The sequence below is a fragment of the Pongo pygmaeus genome, chromosome 5, assembly GCF_028885625.2.
Source record: "Pongo pygmaeus isolate AG05252 chromosome 5, NHGRI_mPonPyg2-v2.0_pri, whole genome shotgun sequence".
Classification (NCBI taxonomy): domain Eukaryota; kingdom Metazoa; phylum Chordata; class Mammalia; order Primates; family Hominidae; genus Pongo; species Pongo pygmaeus.
The window spans coordinates 44,219,868-44,232,401 of NC_072378.2; the positions used below are offsets into that span (position 1 = coordinate 44,219,868).

At 47.8% G+C, this 12,534-nt stretch overlaps 1 long non-coding RNA gene across 1 annotated transcript; it reads right to left on the reverse strand.

Moving 5' to 3' along the window:
• Positions 1-3,584: 3,584 nt before the first annotated feature.
• Positions 3,585-11,693, reverse strand: LOC129039243 (uncharacterized). Its single transcript, XR_008503294.2, has 4 exons — positions 11,537-11,693; positions 9,449-9,556; positions 8,107-8,278; positions 3,585-5,167 (listed from the first exon to the last, which is right to left on the reverse strand). It is a non-coding gene; the product is annotated as an uncharacterized LOC129039243 (long non-coding RNA).
• Positions 11,694-12,534: the final 841 nt, after the last annotated feature.

The following is a 12,534-nucleotide window of genomic DNA, read 5'->3' on the forward strand; positions in this document are numbered from 1 at the left end:
TTCAAATGTTTATTTAGAAGAGATTGTATAATAAGGTGGTTAAGAGCAAAGTCTTTGGAGGCAGAATGCTCTCGTTCAAGCCAGTTGTTTAATGTTGAGCCAGTTACTCAATGTCTGAGTGACTCAGTTTCCTCATTTGTGATCCAAAGATAACAGCATTATCCAAAGATAATCTCGAAGCATTTTGTGGAGATTCAATAAGATGAAGCTTGTAAATGGCTTAGGACGGTGCCTGGTGTGCAGTAAGCACTCAATAAATGTTCGCTGCTCCTCCTGAGGTTATTTTGCCAGACCCTTTTTGAGAGAGCTGGGCTGTTTCCAGGCTTTTATTATTATAAACAATGCTGCAAACAAATAGCCTTCCCCACACGTCATTTGCTCCTTGTGGGAGTGTATCAACAGGAAAAATTCCAGGGAGTAGAACTGCTGGGTCAAAGGCCGTGCGCATTTTTAATTTTGAAAGATATCATCAGGTTGTCCCCCCAAGGGGTGGTCCCAGTCACTGGGCCACCAGCTGAGTTTGAGCCTGTTTCCTCAGCCTCACCAACAGAGTGTGTGTTTCATTTGAACATAGCATTTCTCAAATTTATTTGGGCAGAGAAGTCTGTTATGGAGTTTCTTGGGGGATCATTTGGCCTTCAAGCCCCTCTCCCCTACACCTGCCTGAGTCTGTCAAGGAGTTTGTTGGGAGAAGCCAGCCCACCATGTGGTCTAGACTGGTCTACAGCCAGCAAAATCTCCTGAAAGTCTCTGCTAAGGTCAGCTGCATATTCCTTCAATATGTTGATTCAGGCAGGGCGCAGTGGCTCATGCTTGTAATCCCAGCACTTTGGGAGGCCGAGGCAGGTGGATCACCTGAAGTCTGGAGTTCGAGACCACCCTGGCTAACATGGAGAAACCCTGTCTCTACTAAAAATACAAAAATTAGCCAGGCATGGTGGCGCATGCCTGTAATTGCAGCTACTCGGGAGGTGGAGGCAGGAGAATCGCTTGAACCTGGGAGGTGGAGGTTGCAGTGAGCCGAGATTGCGCCATTGTACTCCAGCCTGGGCAACAAGAGTGAAGCTCCATCCCCATCCCACCCCCGACAAAAAAAAAAAAAAAAGATACAACAATATGTTGATTCAATATTACGGTGCTCACAAGTTTATACGTTGTTGGTGGCAGTCTCTTCTGGGGCCTGTTAGCATATTAAAACTGTTGGTTAAATCTGATAATGCTTTAGGTTGTGCTTGTTTTTCACCATTTCATTCCTGAGCCAAGGGTTTGCAATTTCTAATCACATTTTTAACATTTTCTCACTCCTACAAAGGCACACAGACAATGCCAGTACTCAATTCGCTGTAATCATGGAAAGCCTGACTGCTCTACCTGGAATTAGACTTCCTGCTATGGATAACCTGTAAACCAACCTCCCTGCCTTCCCTTCGTGGAAAATTGAAGTTGATTATTTAAAAAAAAAAAAAAAAAAGTAGACTCTGTATTAAGAGGCCCTGTCATCTGAAAATGGAAACCTCACCAACACAAAATATATCAAAAGGATGAGTATTCTTTTTACAAAAAGAGTTCCTACTGAGTTAATTTTAGTGGATTTTTAGTAAAGCCTTTTAGACAACTATAACAAGGCAGAGAGGACTGTTTGAAGGCGGCAGCTTTGAGCAGGAGAGCAGGCCTGATGTGTCTCACCAATTCTTAACTTCTGTTCACCCGCAGCTTGCTCACCCCTGATCTCATGCAGGACCGGGCTGGAATGATCCTTTGTGATTCATTCTGATTTAGGGTGACTGCCAAACTTTCTAGGACTTTTGCGGGCTCCGTGGGCTATCCTGCATCAAAGCCTCCAATGCCTCTTTCCTCTCCTCTGACCTTGTAGATCTGACAAATGCCAAGGACTTTGCCTACGCTGGATGTGTAGCCGAAGACTGTCCCAGGCTGCTCAGAGGGGCGGAAGCAAATTTGCTGCATCTCCAGAAGCCCCTCAGAGGTCAGGTTTAAGGTGAGGGTGTCCTTGAGGTCAAATAGGTTTCTTTTCTTCTCTCTTTTTTGAGACAGGGTCTCACTCTGTTGCCCAGGCTGGAGTACAGTGGCATGATCATGGCTCACTGCAGCCTCAACCTCCTGGGCTCAAACAACCCTCCCCACCTCAGCCTCCCAAAAACCGGGACTACAGGGATGTGCGGCCACACCTAGCTAATTAAAATTTTTTTTTTTTTTTTGAGACAGGGTCTCCCTATGTTGCTTAGGCTGGTCTTGGACGCCTGAGCTCAAGTGATCCTCCTGCCTTGGCCTCCCAAAATACTGGGATTATAGGCCTCCCAAAACACTGTGCCCGGCCAGGTTTCTTTCTTCCCCCAATTGTTTAATAAACATTTTTTTTTCCTCTAATTAAGAAACATACTCAGAAAACTGCACAAATCATAAATACATAGTGCAGTGATCTTTTACCTGCAACACATCATCTAGATCAAGAAATATAGCTTTGCCAGCTTCCTGTAATCCTTGCCTGGTGTCCCCTCCCAGTTGTCACTCCCATCAAAGGCAGGCATTCTTCTGCCTTCTATCCCTGACAGTTAGTGTGGCCTGACTTTGGAACGTTGTATAAATGGAATCGCACTGGATGACCTTGATTGCTTCTGGTTTCTCTGGCTCACCATTTTGAAATTCACCCATGTCATGTGTGCGGTTCATTTATTCTCATTGTGGTATAGTGTCCCGTTGTATGACTATGCAATTCTTAATCCATTCTACTGATAATCTTTGGGTTGTTCCTTGCTTAGGGCTATGATGGATAATGCTGCTGTAACATTCTTAGGTTTGCCTTGTGGTGTGCAAGTGTACACGTTTCTACTAAATACCTAGGAGTGAAATTACTGTATCATAGAGTAGACACTGCGAGTTTTCCAAAGTGGTTGTAGCAGCAGCATATGACAGTCCCAGTTTCTTTACTTCCTCACCAACACCATTGTCAGTGGTTTCACTTTAATATCCTGGTGGCCAAAATTACCTTTCTAAACCATAGATCCTTTGATCTCTTTCCTGCTGTGAGCTTCCTAAAATTTCCCCAACATTTTAGCATGAAAACTTTTACAGAAAAGTTGAAAAAATTGTACAGTGATCACCCATATCATCGCCAAACCTATAATATAATCACATCATCCACATCTTGTTCTAATCACTTTTTCACATGTCTGGCTAGCTAGCCTTCCATCAGCCATCTTCTTTTTTTCATTGTCAGTGCCTCTTTATGAAGGTAAAATTGACATACCAGAACATATCCTCATTTGAGGCATACATTTCATGATTTAAGTACATTTATACAGTTGTGCAACCATCAGCATAAACTAGTTTTAGAACACTTCTGTTACCCTAAGCACGTTCTCCTCATACCATTTGTAGTCAATCCGTACCACGGCTACCAGTCTCAGGCAGCTACTAATCTATCTGCCTTTTTTCTACGTAATTTTGTCTTTTCCAGAAAGTCTTTATAAATAGAAGTATACAATGTATAGTCTCCTCTGTTTGGCTTCTTTCATTAGAATGGTGCTTTTTAGATTCATCTATGTTGTGGCATGTTATCAGTAGGTTGTTTCTCTTTATTGATGGTGTCACCATGTTGGCCAGGCTGATCTCGAACTCCTGACCTCTGGTGATCCTCCTGCCTCGGCCTCCCAAAGTGCTGAGATTACAGCCATGAGCCACTGTGCCTGGACTCAATAGGGGTTTGACAGGATCATAGTCTGGCATAGGAGAGGTTGCCCATTTATGGAGTGGTCTATTGTATGGGAAGAAGGAAAGATAGAAAGAAAGAGACAGAGAGGTAGAGACAGAGAGAGGAAGAGACAGAGAGATAGAGACAGAGATGAACTTGTTGCCTCCACATTCTCTGTCTCCAAGTCAGCAATGGGCCTCCTTCCCTTTGGGAAACTTCTTGACTGCCCGGCTCTCAGGTGCCCGTGATACACCTTGCCAATTAGATTCCTCCTGTGCTGACCATTCTCTGCTCTGGGTTTGTATCTGTTTCAGGGTGACTGTCTCATTTAATCCTATAATGTTCATAAAGAGCTCAGCACGATGTCTGGCACATGGTTTAGGACTTGGGAACTGGTGGTCTTCAGTATTCATCTCCCCAGCAGCTTGCTGGGCTCTCTGAGGGCAAGAATTGTGGCTTCTATGTCCCTTCAGTGTGGCTCCAACTCCTGGGAAAGCCCCAGGCACCTGGGGAGGGGGCAGGGAGGACAGTGGATGGGGTAGTGGGTCGGGGCCCTTACACAGTCAATGTCCCAGCACCCCAAACTCTGGCCGTCTAGTTAGGTCTCTATTAGGGAAATGGCCCTGGTCTGGGTCTGGGGGGTCACTGGACCTTGGTGCCAAACCACAGCTAGGAATGCCAGCATCACTAGCAAGTTCAGCATGGGCCTGGGGAACAAGGCTGCTGGGACCCCCTGCCAGTGAGGAGGCCTGAGCAGCAGCCAGGCACGTTGCCCCCTCCCCACCTCCTTCTCAGCCTTATAATTCCCAAGATTCCTGTTGTTTTTCCAGACCCCAGACCTCCCTGTCTGTGCACTTCCAGGAGTGCTGAGCGTGGGGGCTCCCAGGCCCACACCGATGATGCCCTCCTTCTTTTCCTTTCCAGGCTAAAATGACTTCCTCAGACCTGGATGTGTCCACATGGCTTCGCTGTTCCTGCATGCTATGGTCGAGGGTTTCTGTTCTCTAATGCAGTGGTTCTCAAACTTGAGTGATGTATGCTCAAGTGCAGAAATCAGAGTTTTTGATCCAGCAGGTGTGGGGTGGGGCCTGAGAACCTGCATGTCTAACATGTTCCCAGGCCATGTTCATGCTGCTGGGCCGGAACCACCCTTTCAGATCTGTCCTCCCGGGGCTCAGCCTGTGTCTTCTCTCCTACATGATGGGGAGCACAGAAGGCAGGGGACATCTTCTTCCTTCTCTGCACAAGCCCTAAAAAACACTTAGATCGTAGTGACCTTGATGGTGACAGTAGGAAGTCCATATTTGAGTTGCCTTTGGCCAAAGGGCATGGCAAGACTTACATAGGGAAGAGCAGATACAATGTCCTGTCTTCAGCACATCATAAAAATAAAAACAGATGAAAGCTGGAGAGGATGTCAGAGTACAGTCATGCATCACCTAACGACAGGGACACATCCTGAGAAACGCATTGTTGAGCAATTTCGTCATGTGAAACATCATAGAGTACACTTACACAAACCTAGATGGTCTAGCCTGCTATACACCTAGGCTATGAACTCATACAGCGTGTTACTCTACTGAATACTGAAGGCAATTGTAACACAGTGGTAAGTATTTGTATGTCTGACATACAAAACATATGTAAATATAGAAAAGGTACAGTAAAAATATGGTATGAATGATAAAAAATAGTACACCTATAGAGGGCACTTACCATGAATGGAGCTTGCAGGACTGAAAGTTGCTTTGGGTGCGTCAGTGAGTGAGTGAGTGAGTGTGTATGTAGGTCTGGGACGTTGCTGTGCGCTACTGTAGACCCTATAAACACTGTGCATTTAGGCTACACTACATTTATTTTAAACATTTCTTTTTTCAGTAATAAATTAACCATAGCTTAATATAGCTTTTTTACCCTATAAACTTAAAAAATCTTAAAAACTTTTTGACTCTTTTGTAAACACAGCTTAAAACACAAACGCATGGTACAGCTGTACAAAAATATTTTCTTTTTTACGTCCTTATTCTATAAGCTGTTTTCTGTTTTTAAATTTAAAAATTTTTTTTGTGAAAAATGAAGACACACACACATACGGTAGCCTAGGCCTATTTGAGGTCAGGATCATTAACATCCACTGCCTTCCACCTCCACATCTTCTGCACTGGAAGGTCTTCAGGGGCAGTAACAGGCATGGAGCTGTCATCTCCTATGATGACAATGCCTTCTTCCGGATACCTTCTGACGGGCCTGCCTGAGGCTGTTTTACAGTTAACATAAAAGTGTAAGGAGTATACTCTAAAATAACAATAAAAAGTATAGTAAATACATAAACCAGTATCATAGTGGTTTACGATCATTATCAAGTATTATGTACTGTACATCATTGTATATGCTGTACTTTTATGTGGCTGGTAATGCAGTAGGTTTGTTTATACCAGCATCACCACAAACATGTGAGTAATGCATTGCACTACAATGTCACTAGGCGCTAGGAATTTTTCAGCTCCATTATCATCTTACGGGACCACCCTTGTATGTGCAGTTTATCGGTGGCTGAAACATCGTTATGCGGTACATGACTGTATAAAACTAAATAGGTAGTTTCATGAGAGAAATAATCAGAAGTTATTACGCTGTTTTAACTGAGCATCAGTAATAACGTTAATTTTGATTTTGGAAGTAACCCATGTAAAAAGAACTCTGCAAATTACATAGGTCAGACAAGATAGTAAATGTAGCTTTTCTGGCAGTGTTCTAGAATGTTTATTCAGATTCAGCTCAATCTTGTGGTCAAGCTGGGTCTGACAAAAGGTCCTTAAGAGTTCTTTAACACACTCTACCCTCAAACCTATCCTATGAGGTAGACATTGTCATTCTCATTTTACAGATGAAGATAAAGGCTTAGCAGTTGTATGGTGGATCCTGGATTCCAACAATCTTTTTACTCCAACTCAGACTTTGGAACCTGAAGTGAGGTGTTTTTGTTTTTGTTTTTTTTTACACAACACCACAGATGAATGCTAATTAAGATTCTCCTGAACAATTTCTAGCCAAATCGCAGACACATGAGGCTGGATGAAGGCTAGGGCAAGCTCTTCTCTTGCTTGGGGTGTGAACTCCATTGATTTTAGCTGGCCCTGCAAGGAAAGGTCCAACATATGTTCCATCAGAAATGACAGATTTGGAAACAGAGTCCTATACAGACTTATCTGAGCTTTAGACAGGCAAGATTGATCAGGGTAGTGGATCTACTGTGATCACTTTTAATTGTTCCTCAGCATCTGGCAAAGTGTGTGTTTAAACAAGCCAGGTATGCTGCTTGCTGCTTGCTCTGAGAGATTAGGGATAGTGCTGCATCCAGTTGGGCCACCCTCAGCCCACCCTGGGCCAGATGGGTATTAAGTAAGGGAAGCATCTGCATCATTTGAGTGTTTGCAGATGCCATATGAATAGACCCTATTGGAAACCAACCGAGCCATAGACGGTGCACCATGGCCTCCTGGAACTGTCACTGGGTCCCAGATTTGTGGTCTGGGTTTCATTCCAGCGAAAGTTTATTGCTCCATAAAGAATTTAGGCAGGAAGTGAGATAGATCGTGGATTAGATAGTGACCTTTTGAGTTGGAATGGATGAGTGCTGCCCATGGTAGGGATGAGAATGAAGAAGGAGGAGGAAGGTGGGGGCGGATGGGGTTTTGATGATTAGAGGTGACAGATAGAGGATGGTGACAGCAGTGGTTGGAGGGATGGTGGTACAGGAGATGGACGTTGTAGGAAGCTGGTTATTAGGATGATGGGCTGAGTAGCTCAGGGAACCAGCTGGAAAGTCCAAAGCCAGGGATGGGAATTTGATCATGGTCGGGGGTGGCTAGGGAGGTGAGAGTGTTGCTTGGGGGAGGCATTGCTTTCTGATCACCCGCTCCTGCTTCCAAAGGTGCCTGTTGAGGGTATTTACCAAACTTGCCCCAACAGCCCAGCTGGGAGGTCCTTCCTGGCTGAGATTTAGCAAACCTGTTTCCCTAGGAGGCCTCTCTTACCACAACAGACAGATGGGTGCTGATGTCAGCAACAGTGCAAAGCTGTAAGTCAGCACTAATGGGGGTGGCACCTGAGGGCCAATGAGAGAGAGAGCTCTGCCCAGCTTGGCCTCCTCTGAGACCCACCCCAATGGGAAGACAAGGTAAGAAGCCCATCCTGGGCTTCCTGGCCAGGTTCCTGGAATAGGTGGCAGGTTCATGGTGGGTGACTGGGGCTCAAATTTGGCATCTCTGGGACATGGGAATTGGAAGGGCTTGTCATGGGCCATCTGGTTTAAGCCTAGGCAGAGAAAAGAAAGGCATTAGGATTCCCATTACCTAGATGAAGAAACTGAGGCCTTGGGAGGGGGAGAGTTGTACCTAAGGTTAGCTGGAGAGGCAGCAGCAGAATCAGGCTCAGAACTTCTGTAAGAGCACCTCCATTTGTGTACAGGGTTGGGAGTATGGGGCAGTGAGCTCACAAGGACAGGAATCAGCAGACCCAGGCAGCTTGTTTCCTCTTCTGCAAAATGGGAGTGCCAAAAAGTTGCTCCTAGGGTGTGGAGAGTATTAGACGAGATGGGCATAAATAAAGCACCCTACGAACATTAATTTTCTTTTCCCCACAGATCATTTGTCCTGGGTGGGAGTCTTCAGTGCACCTCAGTGTGTGTTTGTGTGTGCATGAGTGAGTATGCTGTGTGTGTGAAAGCATGCACAAGTCCCTCCGTGTGTGTATGTGTGTGTGAGTGTGTATGTGAGTGTGTGATTTGCAAATCCTGACCAGGCAGCCATTGTGAGGGGAAGTGGCCGTGTTTACTGATCTTGGGAGGTATTAGAGGTTGGAGCCTCTAGGATTGGCTTGGCATGGGCTGAGGTGGCGGGATTGGAGTTGGAGGTGCTCTGGATCCTGCAGGCTGCTGCAAACCCTGAAAGCTGCTGCTCTGGACACCAACAGGGCAGGGCAGGGTCAGGCAGCTCCTGTTAGGGGCTTAGGCAAAGTCATCAAGTGACTCAGGAGCAGGTCTTTAGGAGGTCCCCCTGGGCATTTGTTGGGCAGCCCAGCCAGGGGGGTCTGAGCAGAGATGAGGGAATGGGCTGGAGGGCACCAGGGAGAGGAGAAGGAGAAGGGCTCCTCTCTCTGCCTCTTCAGGGCAAAGAATTCTGCTTTCTTTGTAGCTGGAGGTGACCTCATCTTCCTCCCCTTGCTCTGGGAAGAGGCCTGAATATAAGTCAGGTCATTTGTGCTAATTGTTGACATTTTTGAGACGTGCCTTCCCTGGGAGTTCGGGGGCCTAGTACGCAAATCTATGCACATTATGTGACATCAACAGAAAAATTGGAACCTCAGGGAATTGCTGGAGCAGAGAGGTTCTCCTTCAGAACCACTTCTAAGCTGCCTATAATTCCCCCCATTAAATTCACAGAGACAAACTGTGTTGGATCCTGGAAGGTCAAGGCTGAGGCCAGATCACAATGGCCTTTCAGTCCACGGTCTCACATTACAGATGAGGAAAGTGAGGCCCAGAGGGGAGGTGTGACTTGCTTGAGATTATACGGTCAGTGGCCACGCTAGGGTCAGACCTGGCCCAGGATCATCCAGATTCATTCTTTGACTTAATATGCACAACACACACACACATGCACACACAGACACACACACACACAGCCTATCCTTCGCACAGTACCTACAGCTTTATTTTGCTTCACAGCAGTACCTGACCTTGTATGTTTACATTTCCTTCTCCTTCTGCTGAACAGAATAAAGCTCCATGGGGGTGAGAAGTGTGCTTGTTTTTTCACATTGTATTCACTATCATATTGTCAGCATCTAAAACACAGAATGGTGGGATTCATTCATTCATTTGCTGGTCACCTCTCTGATGTGCCCTCTCCGTTCCAGACCCTGGTGATGCAGAAAGGTGTCAGACCTGGCCCCTGGCCCCTGGCCCCTGGCTCAGGTGGCTTCAGGCCCTTTCTTCTGGGCCCCCGTTGCCTGGGGGTGGGAGGGATCCCCTCACCCAGGTCCCACTGGCGCTGACTCTGGAAGCTCACCCCAGGGGAGGAGAAGCTAGGGATGAGAATTAAGAGTCCTCTCCAAGGAACTCCCAGAACAGAATCAGGGAAGCCCCCACGGCACTGAGGAGAGTGGCGGTATGAACACAGTAGCTTGTGACCAGGGAGGTGGCAGTGGGGAGGAAGGTAGAAGCTCATTTGGGTGGCAGGATGTGGGGACTTGGAGGGGAATCCTGGGAGGAAAGGGTGAATGGGTACTGTGGAGGCTCTGGGCACTGGGTGTCTAGGGCAGGCTGTGCAGGTGGGGCTGAGAGAGAAAGAACACTGGCGTTTATTGACATTTGGGGTAGGCTGCAGAGTGGGGGCTGGTGTAGAGAGGCAAAAGGCCAGACTCCAGTCCCTGCGCTTCATATGGGCAGAGTGGTGAGGCATTACATAAGCCTCAAAAAGAGCTTTGGTGGAAGGCTTAATTTTCTCGTCTGTAAAGTGGGGATGATAACATGAACCTGGGCATGGGGGCCTGGTGTCAGGAGGGAGGTGAGTCTCATATGAAGTAATCTTTCTGAACGCCCTCAGCCCACTGCTGGACCCCCAAACATGAGCCGGCCTGTCTTCCCAGCCCTTTCTCTCTTTTCCCAGGGCACATTCTCTGAGAAGTGGGGCCCTGTGGCTGCTGCCCTGTGGAGGGGCCAGTCCCCATCCTCTCTGCTCCCCAGCCCCTGTATGTTCATTTGCCCAAGAGGTCACCCAGTTTCCTCTGTCCTAGTTGACCAGAACCCTCTGGACTCTGTGGGTGCTATGGGTTTTCTGGCCGGGACCCAGGCCTCCGCCTCGCTGGGGGCTATGAGCAAGAGAGCAGCAGACCAGATTTTGCAAGCCTGAAATAGTTTATGGCCAGGCTGAGGCTGGGAGGAAGGAGGGCATGGCCCCAGGAATGCGGGAGGAATGCCTGGGAGGCCCGTTCCGTCCCCCACCCATCCTCAGCTCCCCAGGGGAAAGGAGTACAGGCCTCAGGATTACCGGGCACTGGGCTGAGAGAGGGAAACGGTCTGGGCCCTGAGCATTCCTGGGGCTGGGGTGGTCGCAGGGCCAGTGAACGGGTGTGTATGTGGGCTAAGTCTTCTGCCAGACATGAGTATCATCTCCTCCAAGGAGGCCACCTGGATTAGACTTCTCTGTCTACTCCATTCAGTCTTTCCTACTTACTTGCCTGTAGCACCAAGGATACATATCTTCATTGCTGTGTGCTTGAGAGCAGTGGGGGTTGTTTTTCCACTTGATGCAGGGCCTCTCTGTCTCCACTGTCAAACTGGGAGCTCCCTGAGGTCAGGGTTTGTGTTTTCCTTTCAGATTGAGAATTCCTTAAGGATTGAGGCTATGAATCTCCCATAGAGTAGAAGCCCACAAATGCTTCTCATGGCCAGAATGAGGTGGAACTGAAACGACAAGATGCAGTCTTCACCCCCATTCCTATAGACCCAAGATGGGATCTCCTTCAATCATGGCTGGAAAGTGGGATAGCGTTCGGAGGGCCAGTTGAGTCCTGTGGACCAGACAGCGGCCTATGAACAGCCTTGGCCCTCCCGTTTCCATCCATGTGAACACCTGTGGCCCCTATGTGGAGGCCAGAGGAAGGCAGGCCCCCGTTACCCATCTGGACAGTCCACGTGGCCCTGCTGGTATCATACCTTGGACTTGCCGCCTCTGCATGTGGCCTGGGGTCTATTCCAGGAAGGGGTGGGCAGCAGAGGGTTGAGAGTGGACAGGCCGCAGTGCACCAGGCTGTTAATGATACCTGCATTTTCCTGCGCCCTATGGCCAGGCCTTCACCTTCCCTTTCATGTTTGGTTCTGTCTCAGTGAGCCAGTAGGTGAGGTGGGGGCTAGGCGGTAGCCCCAAGGTAGAGGCAGCCAGGCAGGCACAGAAGGAGGCAGAGGACTGGTGCCTGGCCAAAGTCACAAGGTTCTAGCACCCTCGATTTCCATCAATGCCCCAGCTCTATTATGGAAGGCACAAGTTGCCAAAACTCTGGCAACTCTGGCAGGTCACACCCTGTCCTTTTGTGGACATAGCTCTCTGGCCTCCATGGGCAGGACTTCTATTTCCAATTCCCGCATGCACTCCTAGACCAGCCTCATTTGGGTCAGTCTGTGGTCAGGGTCATGGACAATCTCTGTAGGGTTGGGCCAGTCTGTGGTTAGAATTAAGGGTCTGAGATCTGGCTTTAGGGTCAGGCTCTGACCAGGGTTATGTGTCAGCCTGTTTTCTGGGTTAAAGGGATTATTAGACTTTGACTAGGTAGGACTAAGGGTCAGTCTGTACCCAGGACCAGCGTTAAGTTTATACCCAGAAGTAGGAGGTCAGTCTGTATCCAAGCTTAGGAACCAATCTGTACCCAGGACCAGGAATATGGATCCCTAATCCAGGACTGTACCTAGGATTAGGGATCAGTCTACACCTAGGATTAAGAGCCAGTTTGTATCCAGGATCAAGGATCAGACTGTACCCAGAAATGGAGTAATCTGTACCCAGAATAGGAGTCAATGAGCATTGAGGGGTAGGCGTGTGTTTTGCACTGAAACTGAACCTATGACTAGGCCACAGAAGGTTAGCCTAGCCCAACTGGGTGTAGAAGGCAGAGAATACATTTGCAGTTTGAAGGGGAAAGAGTTTGATGATCCCCTGGCCACCTACTCTGGGTACCCACCTGCAGGAATTACCTGGGGCAAAGTGGGGCACTTCGTCACTCCCAGCCTTAGCTTCAGCTTGAGGAGTCACAAGGAACACCAGCCT